This window comes from Equus quagga, chromosome 16, assembly GCF_021613505.1.
Source record: "Equus quagga isolate Etosha38 chromosome 16, UCLA_HA_Equagga_1.0, whole genome shotgun sequence".
NCBI classification, from domain to species: domain Eukaryota; kingdom Metazoa; phylum Chordata; class Mammalia; order Perissodactyla; family Equidae; genus Equus; species Equus quagga.
The window spans coordinates 58,110,187-58,117,831 of NC_060282.1; positions in this window are offsets into that span (position 1 = coordinate 58,110,187).

A 7,645-nucleotide genomic window follows, 5' to 3' on the forward strand; every position below is an offset into this window, starting at 1 on the left:
GATATGGTAAGAAGGTGGCTGCCTACAAGCCAGGAATAAGGCCTTCACCAGGAGGTGAATCTGTCAGCACCTTGATCTTGGACTTTCCAGACTCCAGAACTGTCAGAAATAAATATCTGTTGTTTAAGACACTCAATTTATGATATTTTTTTATAGCAGCCTAAGCCAACTAAGACTCCTCCTGAGGTCAGAACAAACATCAAACACTGACCTCAAAAACTATTCTGAGGACCCACAATCTTCGCGTGGTCAGAGAAAGAGAGCCCTACCTGGACCATTGTTATTCCAGGCTGTCTGTAGACATACCCAAGTCTGTGCCTCCCTGAGCAGAAACATCAGAAGCTTATACTGTGGGAGGGGAAATAGACTTCTCTAAAACAATTGAACCAGTCACAAAACAAATAAACAAGCAAATAACAATAGCACACCTCAAAGGGAAGTGGCCAGTACACAGAGTTGCTATAATATGTTATCTAAGAGATCCAGTTTGCAGCAAAAATTTACAAGGTATAAAAAGAAACAGAAGAACCAGTCCTGATGGCCTAGTGGTCAAAGTTTGGTGCACCCTACTTCAGTGGCCCAGATTTGGTTCCCAGGTGCAGACCTACACCACTCGTCTGTCAGTAGCCATGCTGTGGTGGCAGCTCACATACAAGAAATAAAAGGACCTACAACTAGAATATGCAATATGTTTTGGGGCTTTAGGGAGAAAAAAAAAGAGGAAGATTGTCAATAGACGTTAAGCTGAAGGCGAATCTTTCCCAGCAAAAAAAAAGCAACAGAAAAGCATGACCCACATACTATGAAAAAAAGCAGGAAATTGAAACTTCCTGTGAGAATAACTAGATGTTGGATTTGTCAAAGTAAGATTTCAAACTAGCCCTTATAAACATGTTCATAGAAGTAAAGGACATCATGATTAAAGAAGTAAAAGAAGATGTGATGACAATGTCACATCAAATAAAGAATAGCAACAAAGAAATGGAAATTATAAAAAAGAACCAAATGGAAATTATGAGGTTAAAAAATGAAATAAATAAAATAAAAAATCACTAGAAGCCCTATGCTCAAGCAGTGACGCTATTTCGTATTTACTCAAATGAGTCAAAAACTTATATCCACAAAAAGTCCTGCCCATAAATGTTGATAGCAGCTTGGTTTATAATTATTCAAAATTTTATTCACAATTTAAAACTTGGAAGTAACCATGATGTCCTTCAGTAGGTGATTGGTTCACAAAAAGCAAATTGTGGAACTCCATACAATGGAATACTATTCAGCAATAAAAAGAAATGAGCTATCCAGCCACATAAAGACATAGAAGACCTTAAATGCACATTGCTAAGTGAAAGAAGCCAATTTGAAAAGGCTACCTCCTGTATGATTACAACTATTTGATATTTTTCAAAAGATAAAACTCCAAGATGGTAAAAGATGAGTGATTGCTAAGGGTTCAGCAGGACAGAAGAAGGAAGCAATAGGTGGGGTGTAAGGGATTTTTATGATAGTAAAACTATTCTGTATATATCATAATGGTGGAAACATGACATTACACATTTGTCAAAAGCTGTAGAACTATACAATACAAAGAGTGAAGCAATGTAAACTATCAACTTTAGTTGATAATAATGTATTAATATTGACTCATCAAGTGTAGCAAATGTGCCACACTAATTCAACATAATATAACAAAGGAAACTGTGCTGAGGGAGGAAGCATATATGGGAACTTTCTGTTCAATTTTTCTGTAAACCTAAAAATGTTCCATAAAAAAGTCTATTAATTAAAAAGTATTCACAAGAGGGGCTCACTAGTACATTTGAACTGGCAGAAGGAAGAATAAGTAAATTTGAAGATAGACTGATAGAGATTATTCAAGCTAAAGAAACAGAGAGAATAAGGATTGAGGAAAAATGAAAAGAGCCCCAGAGAAATGTGAGACACCATCAACAACACCAATTTATGAAAAATTGGAAAGGAGAGGAGAGAGGGAAAGGAGCAGAAAATTCTTCAAAGAAATATTGGCTGAAAACTTCCTAAATTTAATTGAAACCAATAACCTACATATGCAAGAAGCTCGAGAAACTCCAAGGAAGGAATGCAAAGTGATCTACCAAGAAACATATTATAATAAAAATGCTGAAAGTTAAAGACAAGTCAAAAATCTTGAAATCAACAAGAGAAACATGACTCATTAGTTACAAGCGATCCCAATAAGATTAGCAGTTGATGTCTCCCCAGGAACACTGGGGACAGAAGACAGTGGGATAACATATTCAAAGTGCCGAATGAGAAAAACAACTATCAACCAAGAATCCTATATCCAGCAAAGCTATTTTTCAAAAATGAAGGTGAAAGAAAGATTTACAAGTAAACAAAAACTCAGATTTGTTGTTAGTAGACCTGCCTTATAATTAATGTTAGCGAATTCTTCAGGATGAAAGCAAGTGACTCCAGATGGTAATTCAAATCCACTCCCAAAAAGAAGGAACACTTGTAAAGGTAATTATGTTACTATAAAAGGTAGTACAAATACATATTTTTCATTCTTTCTTCTGTTAACTGATTTTAAAAGCAATTGTATAAAATAATATGTATATAATATATTGTTGAGCCTATAAAATATATAAATGCAACAAATGTGAAATATATTTTCCAATAACAGCACAAAGGAGGTGGATGGGAGCAAATGTGTGTTGGGCTAAGGAAATGATTACAGATGGTAAAGTAATTAACAATGTATCTTTGAGTTGAAACATTATTAAGTGTAACATGCATAATGATAATACTACATAAAAGTGAAAAAGAGAGTAGAGTAACATTTCTATATATTATTGGAATTAAGCCTATATAAATCTGAAGCTGATTCTGATGAGTTAAGGTGCACATGGTAAACCCCAGGTCAACCACTCAAAAAAAAAAAGTGAAAAAATCAGAAATGATATTAAAATGCTACATTAAAAAATATTTACTTAATGAAAATGAAAGCAGTAAAGGAGGACTAGAGGAACAAAAGAGACATGAGAGATATAGATAAAAAAGTAAATGGGCAGACATATGTAATCCAATTGTATTAATAATAAGATTAAATGTGAAGGGATTAAATAATTCAGTCAAGAGACAGTGATTGTCAGACTGGATAAAAAAGACGTTATCCACTATATGTTGCCTATAGGAGACACACTTTAGATTAAAAAATGCAAATAGATTGAAAATAAAAGTGTGGAAAATAACAAAACTTTCAACGAATCTAGAAGATCTAAAAATTATAAACTTATATTTACCTAATAACAGATATCAAAACACTGAAGCAAAAACTAACAGAAATGAAGAGAGATATAGATAATCCAAGAATAATAGTTGGAGTCTTCAATATCTCACTTTCAATAATGAATAGAACTAGACAGAAAACCAACAAAAAAATAGAGACTTGAGCAACATTAGAAACCAACTGTGCCTAACAGACATCTATAGAACACTCCACTCAACACCCACAGAATATACACATGGAACATTCTTCAGGGTAGACCTTATGCTAGGCCTTAAAACAAATCTTAATAAATTTCAGAGGATAGAAACAATACAAAGTATGTTCTCTGAACAGAATGGAATGAAATAAAAATCAATAGCAGCAAAAATTTGGAAAACTCACAGATACATGGAAATTAAACAACATAAGCTTAAATAATCAATTGATCAAAGACAAAATCAAAACAGAAATCAGAAAATATTTTGAGACGAATGAAACTGAAGACATAACATAAAAAACTGATTCTTTGAAAACATCAACAAAATTGACAAACTTTAGCTAGTTTGACCAAGAAGAAAGAGAGAAGACTCAGATTTCTAAAATTAGAAATGAAAGAGGGGACCTTACTACTGACCTTACAGAAATAAAAAGGATTATAAAGGAATACTCCTGACAGTTATATGCCAACAAATGGGTTAGCCTGGATAAAAGGGTCAAATTCCTAGGAAGACACCAACTCCCAAAATGGACTCAAGAAGAAATACAAAATCAGAATAGATCTATAATAGTGAAAATAAATTAGTGATAACAATTTTTTCAAAACTAAACCCACAAGAAAGATTCAGGTGGCTTTAATGCTGAATTCTACTAAAAAGTTAAAGAATTAATGCTAATTCTTCACAAACTCTTCCAAAAAAATCAAAGAGGATAGGACACTTCCCAATTCATCCAGGAGAAGACATCAGAAGAAAAGAAAACTACAGATCACTCTCTTATGAATATAGGCATAAAAATCCTCAACATAATACTAGCAAAATCAATACAGCAATATATAAAAAGAATTACAGAGCATAACCAAGTGAGATTTATCCTAGGAATGTAATATTGGATTAACATTTGAAATCAATTAATGTAATACACCATATAAATAGAATGAAAAACAAAAAATACATTATCATCTCAATAGATGCAGAAAAAGTGTTTAATAAAATCTAACACCCTATCATGATTAAAAAAAAACTCAACAAACTAGAAATAGGGAACTTCTTCAACCTAACAAAGGGCATCTAGGAATAATCCACAGCTAATGTTACATTAACAGTGAAAAACTGTATACCTTCCCTCTAAGATCAGGACTAAGTAAGGCAAAGATGTCTGCTCTCACCACTTCTATTTAACATTGTCCTGGAGGTTTTAGCCAGTGCAATTAGGTAAGAAGAGAAAACAATAAAAGGTATCCAAACTGGAAAGGGAGAAGTAAGACTCTCTCTATTCACAAATGACATGATCTCGTGTGTAGAAAACCCCAAGGAATTTTTAGGAGTAAAACACTGTTAGAATGACTAGACAAATTCAGCAAGGTGGCAGGTTATGAGGTCAACATGTGAAATCAATTGTATTTCTATATACTTGCAATGAACAATAAAATGAAGTTAAGAAAACAATTCCATTTAAAATAGCATAAGAAATAACGTACTACAGAATAAATTTAACAAAAGAAGTATAAGACATTTTCTGAAAACTACAAAACGCTGTTGAAAGACATTAACGAGGATCTAAATAATTGGAAAAACATCCCATATTCATGGATTGGAAAACGAAATATCGTTAAGATGGCAATACTCTTTAAACTGATCTACAGATTCAATGCAATCTCTATCTTTGCAGAAGTTGACAGATTGCTTCTAAAATTCATATGGAATTGGACCCAGACTAACCAAAAACAATCTTCAAAAACAAGAATGAAGTAGGAGGATTCAAATTTCGCAATTTCAAAACTAACTACAAAGCAATGATAATCACAACAGTGTGGTACTGACATAAGGATAGACATATAGGTCAAAATAGAACTAAGGGTTCAGAAATAAACCTATGCATCTATGGTCAAATGATTTTCTATAAGGGTGCCAAGATCATTCAATAGGAAAAGAATAGTCTTTTAAACAAATGGTGCTGGGGCAACACAACATACAAAAGAATAAAGTTGGACCTCTACTTCACACCATATACAAAATTAACTCAAAATAGATCAAAGTCCTAAATGTAAGAGCTAAAACTATACAGCTCTTACATGAAAATGTAAGGGTAAACTTTTATGATCTTGGATTTGGCAAAGGATTCTTAGATATGACACCAAAAGCACAAGCAACAACAAAAAAATTAGATAAATTGGACTTCATCAAAATCAAAAATATTTGTGCTTCAAAGGACACCATTAAGTAAGTGGAAAGAAAACCCACAAAATGGAGAAAATATTTGTAAATTGTATATCTAATAAGGGTCTCGTGTTCAGAATATATGAAAAACTCTTTTAACTTGATAATAAAAAAATAACTCAAATAAAAAGTAGACAAAGGAGATTAGTAGGTATTTCTCCAAAGAAGATATACAAATAGCCCATAAACACATGAAAAGATGCTTGATGGCATTAGTCATCAGGGAAATGTAAATCAAACACAAGACATGCCACTTCTTACCCACTAGGATATCTAGAATAAAAAAAGCCAGATAATAACAAGAGTTGACAAGGATGTGGAGAAATCAGAACCCTCATACACTGCTGGTGAGAATGTAAAATGATGCAGCCACTTTGAAAAACATTCTGACAGTTCCCTCAATGATTATGTATAGAAATACCATATGACTCAGCAACTTAGCTCCTAGGTATTCACTCAACAGAAATGAAAACATAGCCACACTAAAACTTGTACATGAATGTTTATAGTAACATTATTTATAATAGCCCTAAGTGAAAACAACCCAAATGTCTATCAACAGATGAATGATAAACAAAATGTGGTATATCCATACAATAGAATATTATTTGGCCATAAAAAGGAATGAAGTATTGATATATGCTACAACATGAATGAACACTGAAAACTGAAAGTCCCTAACCAAAGATGATATAGTATAGGATTCCATTCATGTGAAATGTCCAGAACAGGGAAATCTGTAGAGACAAAAAGTAGATTAGTGATTGCCTAGAGCTGGTGTTGGTATTGGTGTTGGGAAGCCTAAAAACTTGAGGTGTGATAGTTAAAGTTTTCTTTCTTTCTTTCTTTTTTGAATGATGAAAATATTCTAAAATCAACCATGGTGACAGTTGCACATATCTGTGAATATACTAAAAATCATTGAATTGTACACTTTAAGTAGATTATGTGGTATATGAAGTATATCTCAATAAAGCTATTTTGAAAAGAATGAGAGGGATGACTTCTAAGCTCTTTGCATATCAGAGCTGAAACAAAAAGTGATCCATTATGACATATTATGAATTACTCTTTAGTTAATACAAATAGTTTTGTAGATGAATATTTATTGACACCAGATGATGTTTTTGATATCTTGTTGAGTAAAAAAGGCAGTCTATAAAACAATGTGCATGATGCTATTTAAAAAGTACTTTTCTATACCTAGGAAGGTATATGTAAAGATAAGTGTTAAAAGTGGTTATCCTTGTTGGTGGGATAATAGATATTTAAATTTTTCTCTTTCTGTATATCAGTACTATCTGCAGTGAATATGCCTATATCAATCTATCTGTCTATCTATCATCTATCAACTTTGTATTGGGAAAATATTTTTAAATTATTTTATGTCTACTATAATGCAATCAAAATCCCAGAGAATGTGGCTACAGCACTTTGTCTTGAAAAATTCTTAAAGAAATTTTAAGTAAGCATCTACCCTTTCATAAAGAAATAATCTCAGTAAAATACTCAAAGAATCTGTATTTTTGAATGATGTAACCTACTCTACCCTTCAAAGTTTACTGGGTGGGAAATGTATATCCTGATAAATGGGGTAGTTTACTGAAGAGATGCGGAAAGCTTTAAGCTCATTGAATACTAAACAATATTTATAAAAAGCAAGAACATTGACTTTGAAATAGTTTATCCAAATCATTTCTTTTTGCATTTTAATAGCAATTAGACTAGGATTTGCCTAGTGTCAAGTTATCTCCCCCAAAGATATTTATCCATTTCAGTGAAAAAGAGAGTAAGTACAGCTGAGAGACACAGCAGACACCAACCTAACCACGTACTCAAGGCAAACATAACCAGTAATAAGACATTGTTTTGGAATTTTAAAAACAATATGTGAAATACAAATCACTAAAAAAAAGACTACAATAAAATTAAGACTGTTTATCCATCAAGACACCTTAAA